Source organism: Sminthopsis crassicaudata, chromosome 2, assembly GCF_048593235.1.
Source record: "Sminthopsis crassicaudata isolate SCR6 chromosome 2, ASM4859323v1, whole genome shotgun sequence".
Classification (NCBI taxonomy): domain Eukaryota; kingdom Metazoa; phylum Chordata; class Mammalia; order Dasyuromorphia; family Dasyuridae; genus Sminthopsis; species Sminthopsis crassicaudata.
In genome coordinates this window covers 347,210,498-347,225,789 of record NC_133618.1, presented here as the reverse complement: position 1 = coordinate 347,225,789, position 15,292 = coordinate 347,210,498, and the positions used below count along the sequence as shown (strand labels likewise).

At 32.6% G+C, this 15,292-nt stretch overlaps 1 protein-coding gene across 2 annotated transcripts in view; it reads right to left on the bottom strand.

Moving 5' to 3' along the window:
- Positions 1-15,292, bottom strand: part of LOC141556502 (mirror-image polydactyly gene 1 protein-like) — a 259,090-nt gene that overhangs the window by 237,163 nt on the left and 6,635 nt on the right. For both annotated transcript variants that reach the window (XM_074290699.1, XM_074290700.1), the window contains exon 2: positions 13,420-13,578. The gene's annotated coding sequence lies outside the window, so the exon portion shown is untranslated. The remainder of the gene's footprint in view (positions 1-13,419; positions 13,579-15,292) is intronic.

Below are 15,292 nucleotides of genomic sequence, written 5' to 3'. Positions count from 1 at the left end.
GAATACCTTCAAAAATATAGCTTGCCCAGATTAACAGAGGAAGAAGTAGTCTAAATAGTCCCATCTCAGAAAAAGAAATAGAACAAGATATTAACCAACTCCCTAAGAAAAAAATCCCCAGGACCAGATGGATTTACATGTGAATTCTACCAAACATTTAAAGAACAACTAACTGCAATGCCATATAAACTATTTGAAAAAATAGGGATTGAAGGAGTCCTACCAAATTCCTTTTATAACACAGACATGGTACTGATACCTAAACCAAGTAGACTGAAAACTGAGAAAGAAAACTATAGACCAATCTCCTTAATTAATATTGATGCTAAAATCTTAAATAAGATATTAGCAAAAAGACTTCAGAAAATCGTCCCCCAGATAATGCACTATAATCAAGTAGGATTTATGGAATCAGGGATGCAGGGCTGGTTTAATATTAAGAAAACTATTAGTATAATTGACCATATTAATAATCAAAATAATAAAAACCATATGATCATCTCAATAGATGCAGAAAAAGCATTTGATAAAATCCAACATCCATTCCTATTAAAAATGCTTGAGAGTATAGGAACAAATGGACTATTCCTTAAAATAATGAGCATATATTTAAAACCGTCAGTAAACATCATATGTAATAATGGCAATAAACCGGAACCTTTCCCTGTAAGATCAGGAGTGAAACAAGGTTGCCCACTATCACCATTACTATTCAATATAGTACTAGAAACGCTAGCCTCGGCAAGAAGAGTCAAGAAAGAGATTCAAGGAATTAGAGTAGGAAATGAGGAAATCAAACTATCACTCTTTGCAGATGACATGATGGTATACTTAGAGAACCTTCTTAGAGAGACTCTGCTAAAAAGCTATTAGAAATAATTCAGAACTTTAGCAAAGTTGCAGGATACAAAATAAATCCACATAAATCCTCAGCATTTTTATACATTACCAACACAATCCAAGAGCAAGAGATACAAAGAGAAATTCCATTCAAAATAACTGTCGATAGTATAAAATATTTGGGAATATATCTACCAAAGAAAAGTCAAGAATTATATGAGCAAAATTACAAAACACTTGCCACAAAAATAAAGTCAGATTTAAGTAATTGGAAAGACATTGAGTGCTCTTGGATAGGCCGAGCGAATATAATTAAGATGACAATACTGCCTAAACTAATCTATTTTTTTAGTGCTATACCAATCAGACTCCGAAGAAACTATTTTAATAACCTAGAAAATATAACAACAGAATTCATATGGAACAACAAAAGGTGGAGAATTTCAAGGGAAGTAATGAAAAAAAAAATTAAATTAAGATGGTCTAGCTGTACCTGATCTAGAACTATATTATAAAGCAACAGTCATCAAAACCATTTGGTATTGGCTAAGAAATAGACTAGTTGATCAGTGGAATAGGTTAGGTTCACAGGGCAAGACAGTGAATAAAAATAGCATCTAGTGTTTGACAAACCCAAAGATCCCAACTTTTGGGATAAGAATTCATTATTTAACAAAAACTGCTGGGAAAACTGGAAATTAGTATAGCAGAAACTAGGCATGGACCCACATTTAACATCACATACTAAGATAAGATCAGAATGGGTCCAAGATTTAGGCATAAAGAATGAGATTATAAATAAATTAGATGAACATGGGATAGTTTACCTGTCAGACTTGTGGAGGAGGAAGGAATTTGTGACTAAAGGAGAACTAGAGATCATTATTGATCACAAAATAGAAAATTTTGAGTACATTAAATTAAAAGTCTTTTGTACAAACAAAACTAATGCAAATAAGATTAGAAGGGAAGTAACAAATTGGGAAAATATTTTTACAGTTAAAGGTTCTGATAAAGGTCTCATTTCCAAAATATATAGAGAACTGACTCTAATTTATAAGAAATCAAGCCATTCTCCAATTGATAAATGGTCAAAGGATATAAACAGACAATTTTCAAATGATGAATTTGAAACTATTTCCACTCATATGAAAGAATGTTCCAAATCACTATTGATCAGAGAAATGCAAATTAAGACAACTCTGAGGTACCACTACACATCTGTCAGATTGGTTAAGATGACAGGAACAAATAATGATGAATGTTGGAGGAGATGTGGGAAAACTGGGACACTGATGCATTGTTGGTGGAGTTGTGAAAGAATCCAGTAATTCTGGAGAGCAATCTGGAATTATGCCCAAAAAGTTATCAAAATGTGCATACCCTTTGATCCAGCAGTGCTACTACTGGGCTTATATCCCAACGAAAGAAGGGAAAGAGACCTGTATGTGCCAAAATGTTTGTGGCAGCCCTTTTTGTAGTGGCTAGAACCTGGAAAATGAATGGATGTCCATCAATTGGAGAATGGTTGAGTAAATTATGGTGTATGAATGTTATGGAATATTATTGTTCTGTAAGAAATTACCAACAGGAGGAATACAGAGAGGTTTGCAGAAACTTACATCAACTGATGCTGAGTGAAACGTGCAGAACCAGGAGATCATTATACACTTTGATACTGTATGAGGATGTATTCTGATGGAAGTGGATAACATATAGAAGATCTAATCCAGTTCCAATTGATCAATGATGGACAGAATCAGCTATACCCAGAAAAGGAACACTGAGAAATGAGTGTAAACTGTTAGCATTTGCTTTGTTTTGTTTCTCTGCACACATTATTTTTACCTTCCAAATACAATTCTTCCTTTGCAACAACAACAAAATTCGGTTCTGCACATATATATTGTACCAAGCATATACTATAAGATATTTAATATGTATGGGAATTCCTGCCATCTAGGGGAGGGGATGGAAGGAAGGAGGGGAAAAATTCAGAACAGAAGGGATTACAAGGGATAATGTTGTTTAAAAAAATTATCTATTCATATGTAGTGTCAAAAAAATGTTAAAATTATAAAATTAATTTTAAAAAATAGGAATAAGTGTTGAATTATGTCAAATGCTTTTTTTCTACTTCTGTGGAGGTAATCATGATTTTTGTTAGTTTGGTTATTGATATAGTCAATTAAACTAATAGGTTTCTTAATATTGAATCAGTTCTTCATTTCTGGCATAAATCCTAATCGGATTTATAAAACCTAATTGGTTATGCTGTATTATCTCTGGAGATAACTTGCTGTTTTTTATTTAAGATTTTTGCATCAATATTCACTAGAGAAATTGGTCTATAAGTTTCTTTCTGTTTTAATGCTGCTTGGTTAGGTATCAGCCCCATATCTATGTCATAAAAAGAATTTGGTTAGACTTCTTTTTTCCCGATTTTTCCAAATACATTGCATAATATGGAATAAATTGTTCGTTGAATTCACATGTAAATCTATCTCTGATTCTTAGGGAGTTGTATAATAGCTTGTTGACTTTCTTTTGCTAAAATGGGACTATTTAAGTAATTTATTTTCTCCTCTGTTAATCTGGGCAATTGATATTTTTGTAAGTATTCATCTATTTCATTTTAGATTATCAGATTTATTGGCATACACTTGGGCAAAATAGCTCCTAATTATTGCTTTTCATTGGTGGAAAGTTAATCCTTTTAAGTTTTGAAACTAACAATCTGATTTTCTTCTTTCTTTTTTCTAATCAATTTAAATAAAAATTAATCTATTTTGTTGGATTTTTCATAAAACCAACTCTTAGTTTTGTTTATGAGTTCAATAGTTTTCTTATTTTCAATTTTATTAATCTCCTCTTTTATTTTCCAAATTTCAAATTTGGTATTTAATTGGGGGGGAGTTAATTTGTTCTTTTTCTAGCTTTTTTAGTTGCATGTGCAATTCGTTGATTTTCTCTTTCTCTATTTTATGTAAGTAAGCATCTAGAGACATAAACTCTTTGGCTGCTTTGGCTGCATCCTATAAATTTTGGTATGGTACTTAGTCAATGATTTGTTGTTTCATCCACTCATTCTTTAGGATTAGATTGTTTATAGTTTCCAATAAATTTTTGGTCTATTATTCCCTGGACTTTTATTATATGTAATTTTTATTTTATCATGATCTGAAAAAGATAGATTTAATAGTTTTACCTTTATGCATTTGATTTGAGGTTTCATGCCCTAATTCATGGTCAATTTTTGTGTACTGCCAAAAAAAAATTATATTCCTTTTTGTCTCCATTCAATTTTCTCATACCTAACTTTTCTAAAATTCTATTTACCTCCTTAACTTCTTTCATATTTATTTTGTCATTTGATTTAACTAATTCTGAGAGAGTAAGAGTGATATCCCCCACTTTTTGCAGCTCTCTTAACTTCTCTAAGAATTTCAATGCTGTACCACTTGGTGTATATATGTTTAGTACTGATATTACTTTATTATCTATTTTAGCAAAATGTAGTTTCCCTCCTTATCTCTTTTAATTAGATCTATTTTTGCTTTTGCTTTATCTAAGATCAGGATTTTTTATTTACTTCAGCTGAAGCATAATAGATTCTGCTCCAACCTTTTACCTTTGCTCTGCCCATATCACTCTCTTGAAATGTGTTTCTTGTAAACAACATATTGTAGGATTCTGACTTTTAATCCAGTCTGCTATTTGCTTCTGTTTATGAGAGAATTCATCCCTTTTGCATTCACCGTTAAATTTACTAACTCTATATTTCCCACCATCTTATTTTCCCCAAGTTATACGTTTCTCTTTCCTTTTCCTATTTCACTTCTGACCATCACCTCCCTCAAACGGCCATAACCTTTTACAATCCTTCCCCCTTTCTTATGCCTTTCCTTTATTACTTCTGGTTTCCTTTCTATTAGCCTCCTGCCTTGCTTTCCCCTTTCACCTCCTACTTCCCTATAAGGTGAGACAAGTTTTTCTGTGAGCTAAATATGACTAAAATTCTCTCTTTGACCCAAATTCAATAAGAGCAAAGTTTACACAGTGCTCATCCCCTTCTCTTCTTTTCCTCAATTATAATAGTTTTTTGTTTTTGTTTTTGCTTCTTCATAAGATGTAATTTACCCCATTTTACCTCCCTTTTCCTCTTCTTCCAGTATAATCTTCTTTCCATTTCTAATTTCTTTTATACATCACCACAAAAAATCAAATCATACCTACACCCTCTACATATACCCATATCAGAGATACAGTTCTCAATATTAAATATACCATATTCCCATATACAGATGTAAGCTTTTTAACATTTAAAAGAAAGTTATTTTTTCCTTTCCTTTTTATCTTTTTATGCTTCTCTTAAGTTCTGTTTTTGAAGATCAAAATTTCTGTTCTGCTCTGGTCTCATTAGAAATAAATGAAATTCATCAGTTTGATTGAATGTCTATTTTTTTCCCTAAAAAATAATGCTTAATTTTGCTGGATAGTTGATTCTTAGCTACAATCCAAGTTCCTTTGCTCTTGAAAAATATCATATTTCAGATTCTTCGATCCTTTAAAGTAGAAGCTGCTGGGTCCGGGGTAATCTTGATTGTGGTTCCTCAATATTTGATTTTTTTTCTTTTTTTTTTTAAATTTTTTTTTAGTTTTTTTTAATAGTTTTTTATTTACCAGATATATGCATGGATAATTTTACAACATTGCCAACTGCCAAACCTTTTGTTCTAATTTTTCCCCTCCTCTCCCCCCACAGATGGCAGGTTGACCAATATATGTTAAATATGTTAAAGTATAAATTAAATACAATATATGTATACATGTCCAAACAGTTGTTTTGCTGTATGTACAAAAAGAATCAGACTTTGAAATAGTGTACCATTAGCCTGTGAAGGAAATCCAAAATGCAAGCGGACAAAAATAGAGAGATTGGGAGATGACTATGAATCACTACATAGAATTCCCAGAGTTCTTTTGCTGGGTGTAGCTGGTTCAGTTCATTACTTCTCTATTGGAACTGATTTGGTTCATCTCATTGTTGAAAATGGCCACATCCATCAGAATTGATCATCATATAGTATTGTTGTTGAAGTATACAATGATTTCCTGGTCCTACTCATTTCACTCAGCATCAGTTCATGTAAGTCTCTCCAGGCCTTTCTGAAATCATCCTGTTGGTCATTTCTTACAGAACAATAATATTCCCATAATATTCATATACCATAATTTATTCAGCCATTCTCCAACTGATGGGCATCCACGTAGTTTCCAGTTTCTGGACACTACAACGAAGGCTGTCACAAACTGAATTGTTTCTTTCTGGCTACTTGCAATATTTTCTTTTTAATCCAATAATTTTGAAATTTAGCTATGAAATTCTTTGGAATTTTGGGGTCTTTTTCAGGAGATGATTGGTGAATTCTTTCAATGGCCACTTTATCCTCTGGTCCTAGCATATCAGAGCAGGTTCTCCTTGATGATTTCCTGAAAGATGTTGTCTACTCTTTTTCTTTTCATCATGGTTTTCAGGAAGCTCAAAAATTCTTACATTGTATCTCCTGGATCTATTTTCTAAGTAAGTTGTTTTTCCAATATGGAATTTTATATTTTCTTCTATTTTTAAATTTATTTTTTTTTGTTTTGTTTGACTGAGTCTTTGTGTCTTATTAAATCACTCACTTCCATTTATTCAATTCTAATTATTTTCTTCAGCTAGGGTTTTTTAATCTCTTTTTGCATTTGGCCAAATGAACTTTTAAATGTTTTGTTCATTGGGTTTTTTCCATTTCACAAATTCGGTTTTTCAATGAGTTGTTTTTCCATATCATCAAATATCAAAAATTTTATTAGGAATTATATGATTTTTCCATTTCATCAATTTTATTTTGTAAGGAGTTATATACTTTTTTCCATTTCTCTAAATCTATTTTTAAAGGAGTTTTGTTTAAATAGTTTGTTTCCTTTTTCAAACTCTCCTACAAAGTTCTCATTTCCTTTTCTCATTTTTCTTCTCTCTTTTAAGATCTTTTCTGAATTCTTTCAAGAGAGCCTTGTGAGATGGAGACGAACTCATATCATCCTTTGGGGGTTCATCTGGAGACGATTTGCCTTTAGTATCCTCAGGGTTTGAGATCAGTTTTCTGTCTCTATAAAAGCTATCTATGGTCAGCACTCTGCTTTTTTGTTCATTTTTAAAAGTTGAGGTCTGCTCTTAGGGCAAAAGGGAGATTGTTCTAAGCTTCCTCTACAGTAGACAACAGCTTCATGCTGCCATGGGACCAGTATTACTGACTTCCTGTGGGGGCATGGATAAGTCCTGTGCTATTCTGGAGATCTGATACCCAGTATTGGGGTATAAGCAAGAAAAACTGCCAGTTGGCACTTATTTCTGAACATATAGGAGCATCAAACTCCTCTTATCTAGTAACTCTTCTTGCCCTTGTATACAGTTCTAGATCTCAGTTGAGAGACCTTGGAAGGCTCAGCTGGAAAAAAAATAACTTACTGTGAGTTTATACTTGGATTATCCTCTCAAGATTTGGTGTGATGCATTTTCTAGATATTTGTGGAGTAACCATTGGGAAATGTTGTACTAAACTACTTTTTTCCAGCTACATCTCTTGGCTGACCTTTCCCTTATTTCATTCCTTTGTCCTTTTTGCTCAATTAAACTGGAATTTATATAACTCTGTGATGTCTCAGTAGGTTAACTGGCAAATACAGTAAATATTTCTGTAGCTAGTTTCAATGGAATCAACACAAGTCATCAGCATTTCTATATGTTACCAACAAAGTCCAGCAGCAAGAGATATAAAGAAATTACATTTGAAATAATTATATATATATAATATAAAGTATATGGGAGTCTACTTCCCAAGGCAAAGTCAGGGCTATAGGAACACAACTACAAAACACTTTCCATACAAATAAAGTCATATCTAATCAACTGGAAAAATATCAAATGCTCATGGGTAGGCTGAGCTAATATGAGCTAAAAATTACAATAGTACCTTACTTATTCAGTGCCATATGAATCAAACTCCCAAGAAATTACTTTACAGAGCTGGGAAAAAATAATAAAGTTCATCTACAAGAACAAAAGGTCAAGAATTTCAAGGACATTAATGAAAAAATGCAAATGAAGGTGACCTAACTGTATCAGACCTAAAACTATATTATAAAAAGCAGTGTTCATCAAAACCATTTGGTACTGGCTAAGAAACAAGAGTAGTCAATCAATGGAATAAGTTAAGTTCACAGGACAAAATAGTCAATGACTATAGTAATCTATTGCTCGGCAAAGCCAAAGACACCAGCTTTTGGGATAAGTATTCATTATTTGACAAAAACTCTGGGAAAACTGAAAATTAGTATGGCAGAAACTAAGCCTTGATTCATATCTAATTCCATATATGAAGATAAGGTCAAAATGGGTTCATGTTAGACATAAAGAATGATATAATAAGCAAATTAGGAGAACAAAGAATAGTATACTTCTCAGATCTGTGGAGAAGGAAGGAATTTGTGGCCAAAGACTACATTATTGAATACAAAATAGTTAATTTTTATTATATTGTTAAAAAGTTTTTATACAAACAAAACCAATGCAAACAAGATTAGAAGCAAAGGAATAACCTGGAGAAATTTTGTTTTGTTTTTGTTTTTTTTACATTCAAGGGTTCTGATAAAGATCTCATTTCTAAAATACATAGAGAATTAACTCAGATTTTTAAGAATTTAAGCCATTTTCCAATTGATATATGATCAAAGCATAGGAACAGACAATTTTCAGATGAAGAAATTGAAATAGTTTCTAGTCACGTGAAAAGGTTCTCTATATTACTATTGATCAGAGATATGCAAATTAAGACAACTCTGAAGTACCACTACTTACCTCTCAGATTGGCTAAAATAACAGCAAAAGATAATGATGAATGTTGGAGAAGATGTAAAAAAACTGGGATACTAATACATTGTTGGTAGAATTGTGAATTGATACAACCATTCTGGAAAGCAATTTGGAACAATGCCCAAAGGGCTATCAAACTGCATATTCTTTGAACCAGCTGTGTTTCTACTAGGCTTATATCCCAAACAGACCATAAAGGAGGGAAAGGGACCCACATGTACAAAAATATTTGTGGCAGCCTTTTTCTTAGTAGCAAGAAACTGAAATTGAGTGAATGCCCATTAATTGGAGAATGGATGAATAAGTTATGGCATATGAATGTTATGGAATAGAATTGTTATATAAGAAATAATCAGCAGGATGACTTCAGAGAGGTCTGGAGAGACTTAAATGAACTGATGCTAAGTGAAGTGAGCACAACAAAGAGATAACTGTATATTGAAACCACAAGATTAAACGAAGATCAATTATGATGGACATGGCTCTTTTCAACAATGAAATGATTGAGGCCAATTCCAATGATCTTGTTATGAAGAGAGCCATCTACACCCAAAGAAAGGACTGAGGGAACTAAGTATAGATCATTACATAACATTTTCACTCTTTTTGTTGTTGTTTGCTTGAATTTTGTTTTCTTTTTCATTTTTATCTGTTTTTTCTTGTGCAACATGATAATTGTATAAATATGTATACATCTATTGAATTTAACATATATACATATTCAACATGTGTAACATATATTGGATTACTTGCCATTTAGAGAAGGAAGTGGGGGAAGAGAGGGGAAATTTTAAAATACAAGGTTTTGCAAGGGTCAATGTAAAAAAATTATCCATGCAAATATTTTGAAAATAGAAAGCTTTAATAAAAAAGAAAAGAAAAAGCTTTAATAAATGTGACAGAAGCAAGCTGCTAGTGGCTGCTAGGGATCTAATTCTGACCAGCAGAATAGATCCCTTCATGTGAGAAGCTGTTAACATACAAGGAGACTGAGAGGCAGTTGCATTCTCTGACCTCTCTCTTCTTCCCTCTTGCCTCTGATTTATTTCCTTCCTAATTCACAAGCAACAACTGTGTCAATAAAGGCTAATTTGCAATTCCTTCAGGTGCTATGATTCATAGCTGAGGAGGCTATGATTCACAGCTGTGGGGGCTTTTGAAGAACCAACCTGCTCCTTCACACTTAGGGATGGTCCTTAACAAATAAAAAAATAAAATAAAACAAAATTTAAATATTAAAAAAAACACTAAAAATTGCATCCTCTAGGCTAGTAATAATTAAGGGAACAAATTTCTTAATTCTAACTTAGGACCCCCTCTCTTTGAGGAGAACAGGAAAACGATCCTCTATCTCTATTTCCTGTTTTTCCTCTAAATTATATCCTTATACTTACATGAACTGAAACGGAATGAAACAAGAAGAACCAAGAGAATATTGTAGAAAGTAACAAGATTGTTTGATGATCAACTCTGATGGAGTTGGGATGGAAAATGCCAATTACATGCAGAGAATGAACTATGGAGACTAAATATGGATTGAAACATAACAGTTTCACTTTTAGTATTTTTGTTTCTTTTCTTTCTCACTTTTTTTGTTCTGATTTTTCTTATGTAGTATGACAAATATGAAAATATGTTCAAAATAAGTTCACATATTTAATATGTATAAGATTACTTGCTGTCTTGGAGAGGGTGAGGTAAGGGAGAGAGGAAGAAACATTTGGGAAAAATAGTCTTGCAAAAACGAATGTTATTACTTCTAGGTCTTTTGGCTAAGATCAACTAAAAAACTATTAGAAATAATTCACAACTTTAGCAAAATTGCAGGATACAAAATAAATCCACATAAATCATCAGCATATTTATATATCACTAACAAAGTCCAGCACCAAGGAATACAAAAAGAAATATCATTTAAAATAACTGTATTAATATAAAATATTTGGGAGTCTACCTCCCAAGGGAAAGTCAGGAATTATATGAACACAATTACAAAACACTTCCACATAAATAAAGTAAGATCTAATCAACTGAAAAAATATCAAATTCTCATGGATAGGCCGAGCTAATATAATAAAAATGATAATTCTACCTAAATTAATCTATTTATTCAGTGCCATACCAAACTCACAAGAAATTACTTCATAGAGCCAGAAAAATTATAATACACAAAATGCATCTGGAAAAACAAAAGGTCAAAAATTATTGTGATAGAAATGCCAAAACAAAAATTCAAAGGAGAAAGAATGTAAAACAGGAAAAAAAAAACATAATTTGGATATAAATTTAACTAGGATGCCAAGAAGAAATATAGCAAGATATTTTTTAAAGATATAAATAAATGCCAAAGCTGAAGGACAAAATTAGAAAAGAAATAAGATCTATGGAAGAAAGACTTGGAAAAAGAACTAACAGCTGAGCACAAGAAGTACAAAATCTTACCCAAGCAACAGACTCCTTGAACATTAGAATAGACCAAACAGAATGGAGTCAATGAGGACTTTTTTCCATGAGGAAAAAAGATTATATTAAAGCAAAATCAAAAGACTTTAAAAAAAATAGAAGTAAAAGGTATCTTATGTTAAAAACAACTTTAGTAGAAAAGAAATAAAGGAAAAGATAATTTTAGAATCACTAACTACTCCCAAGAAACTATTTTAATGACCTAGAAAAAATAACAACAAAATTTATATGGAAGAATAAAAGTTCAAGAATTTCAAGGGAATTAATGAAAAAAAAATTAAATGAAGGTTGCCTAACTGTATCTGACCTAAAATTATATTATAAAGCAACGGTCACCAAAACCATTTGGTATTGGCTAAGAAATAGATTAGTTGAACAGTGGAATAGGTTAGGTTCACAGGACAAAATAGTCAACCATTATATCAATCTACTATTTGACAAACCCAAAGATCCCAACTTTTGGGGTAAGAATTCACTATTTGAGAAAAAACTGGAGGAAAAACTGGAAATTAGTATGTCAGAAACTAGGCATGGACCCACACTTAACACTGTACACCAAGATAAGATCAAAATGGGTCCATGATTTAGGCTTAAAGAATGAGATTATAACTAAATTAAAGGAACATAGGATAGTTTACTTCTCAGACTTGGGGAGGAGGAAGGAATTTGTGACCAAAGAAGAACTAGAGATCATTATTGATCACAAAATAGAAAATTTTAATTATATCAAATTAAAAAGCCTTTGTTCAAACAAAACTAATGCAAACAAGATTAGAAGGGAAGAAATAAACTGGGAAAAATTTTTACAGTTAAAGGTTCTGATAAATATATATATATATATAATAATACATATATATTTTTATATATCATATATATAATAATATAATTATATAAAATAATTATAATAAAATAAATATATATAAATGAAAATATATAGAGAATTTACTCTAATTTATAAGAAATCAAGACATTCTCCAATTGATAAATGGTCAAAGTATATGAACAGACAATTTTCAGATGATGAAATTGAAACTATTTCTACTCATATGAAAGGGTGTTCCAAATCACTATTGATCAGAGAAATGCAAATTAAGACAACTCTGAGATACCACTACACACCTGTCAGATTGGCTAAGACAACAGGAAAAAATAATGATGAATGTTGGAGGGGATGCTGGAAAACTGGGACACTGATGCATTCTCGGTAGAGCTGTGAACAGATCCAAACATTCTGGAGAGCAATCTGGAATTATGCCCCAAAAGTTATCAAAAGCTGCATACCCTTTGATCCCAGCAGTGCTCTTACTGGGCTTATATCACAAAGAAATGCTAAAGAAGGGAAAGGAACCAGTATGTGCCAAAATGTTTGTGGCAGTCCTTTTTGTAGTGGCTAGAAATTGGAAAATGAACGGATGCCCATCAATTGGAGAATGGTTGGGTAAATTATGGTATATGGATGTTATGGAATATTATTGTTCTGTAAGAAATGACCAACAGGAGGAATACAGAGAGGCTTGGAGAGACTTACATCAATTGATGCTGAGTGAAACGAGCAGAACTAGGAGATCATTATACACTTCAACAATGATACTGTATGAGGATGTATTCTGATGGAAGTGGATATCTTCAACACAGAGAAGAGCTAATCCAATTCCAATTGATCAATGATGGACAGAATCAGCTATACCCAGAAAAGGAACACTGGGAAATGAGTGTAAACTGATAGTATTTTTTTTGTTTTTCTGCACAGGTTATTTTTACCTTCCAAATCCAATTCTTCCTTTGCAACAACAACAACAAAATTCAATTTTGCACATATATATTGTATCTAGGATATACTATAAGATATTTAATATGTATGGGAATGCCTGCCATCTAGGGGAGGGGGTGGAGGGAAGTAGGGGAAAATTCAGAACAGAAGGGAGAACAAGGGATAATGTTGTAAAAAATGTTAATTATAAAATTAATAAAAAAAAAAAAAAAGCAAAGAAAAGAAATACTAAAGAAGGGAAAGGGACCTGTATGTGCCAAAATATTTTTGGCAGTCCTTTTTGTAGTGGCTAGAAACTGGAAAATGAACAGATGCCCATCAATTGGAGAATGGTTGGGTAAATTGTAATATATGAATATTATGGAATATCATTGTTCTGTAAGAAATAACCAGCAGGATGAATACAGAGAGGCTTGGAAAGACTTACATGAACTGATGTTGAGTGAAATTTGCAGAATCAGAAGATCTTTATACACTTCAACAACAATACTGTATGAGGATGTACTCTGATGCAAGTGGATATCTTCGACAAAGAGAAGATCTATTTCAGTTCCAATTGATCAATGTTGGACGGAATCAGCTACACCTAAAGAAGGAACACAGGGAAATGAGTGGAAACTGTTTGCATTTTTGTTTTTCTTCCCAGGTTATTTTTACCTTCTGAATCCAATTCTTCCTATGCAACAAGAAATTCGGTTCTGCACACATATATTGTATCTAGATACACTATAACATATTTAACATGTATAAGACTGCCTGCCATCTAGGGGAGGGGGTGGAAGGAAGGAGGGGAAAATTTGGAACAGAAATGAATGCAAGGGATAATGTTGTAAAAAATTGCCTATGCATATGTATTGTCAAAAAAAAGTTATAATTATAAAACTAATTTTAAATTAAAAAAAAAAAAACATAGGTGCAGATCGTACAATCATTAGAGATGCCAATTGGCCAAAGATTAAGGCAGACACCTATATGTCCAGCTTAAAGAGGATCAATAGCAGTTGAACTTAGTGCTACCCCTTTGAGATGAACTTTTGAAAGTGAAACAGGAGTTTTTACTCCTTTTACAACTGAAAAAATCCCCATTAATCTATGGGGAAAAGACATTTTACAACAATTAGGATTACAAATGAGTACTTCAGTTTTTTAGGCAGGGCTGCTGTTGAAGGCCTGCCAACACTCTCAGTGGAGTGGAAAACTGATACACCAGTGTGGATAGAACAGTGGCCCTTAGCCAAAGATAAAATTCAAGCCTTATTAAATATAGTACAGGAGCAATTTGACCAAGGACACTTACAACCATCTCTAAGTCCTTGGAATTTCCCTATATTTGTTGTAAGAAACAAATCTGGAAAATGGAGGATGTTGACTGATTTAAGAAAAGTAAATGAACAGATGAAAACTATGGGAACTCTTTAGCCTGGACTTCCATCTCTTACTCAATTGCCTAGAGAATGGCCTCTTTGGGGTATACTCATTAAGATTTGCCTTTTCAGTGCCCAGCATTAACTTAGCTGAGCCTTATAAAAGATATGGACAGTTTTGCCACAGACAATGGAAAAAAGCCCTATATGTCAAATGCATATTGTTGCTGCTCTTACTCCAGTAAGAAAAGCATTTCCAAAAGTAATGTTATTACATTAGATGGATGATATATTGCAATGTGCACAGGAGGTCCACAAAAGACCATAGAAACACTAAGGAACTACAAATTGTATATAGCTACAGAAAAAAATTCAAGGACATGCTTCTTTTCAATATTTAGTATATGAAGTATACCCTAAGGTGCTTACAGTACAAAATCTTTCCTTAAGAACAGAGAAGCCAAACACCTTAAATGACTTTCAGAAATTGATAGGAGATATCCAATGGATGCATCCCATGTTAGGCTTGACTACCTATCAATTGCAACCATTGTATGACATTTTAAGGGAAAACAGTGCTATAAACTCACCACACCAGCTTACAAAAGAAGATCAAGAGGCTTTGAGAGAAATTGAACTGGCTTTATCCAATGTGGTTGAAAAAGTCACTCAAAAACCCTTGGAAATATCAGTTTTTGCTACACAAGAGGCACCCACAGCTGTCCTTCATCAAAGAGACAGTGTGATAGAGTGGGTGAACCTCCCAGCACAACCAGAAAAAAGCCTTACTCCTTACCCAGTGCTTGTGGCTAGAATTTTATTAAAGGCCATTAAGTGAGCATTGCAATTATCTGGGATAAGATCTGACAAGATATACAGCTTTTATACTAATGCACAAATTAATGTATGCTGTGAAACCATCCCAGAGTGGCAAAT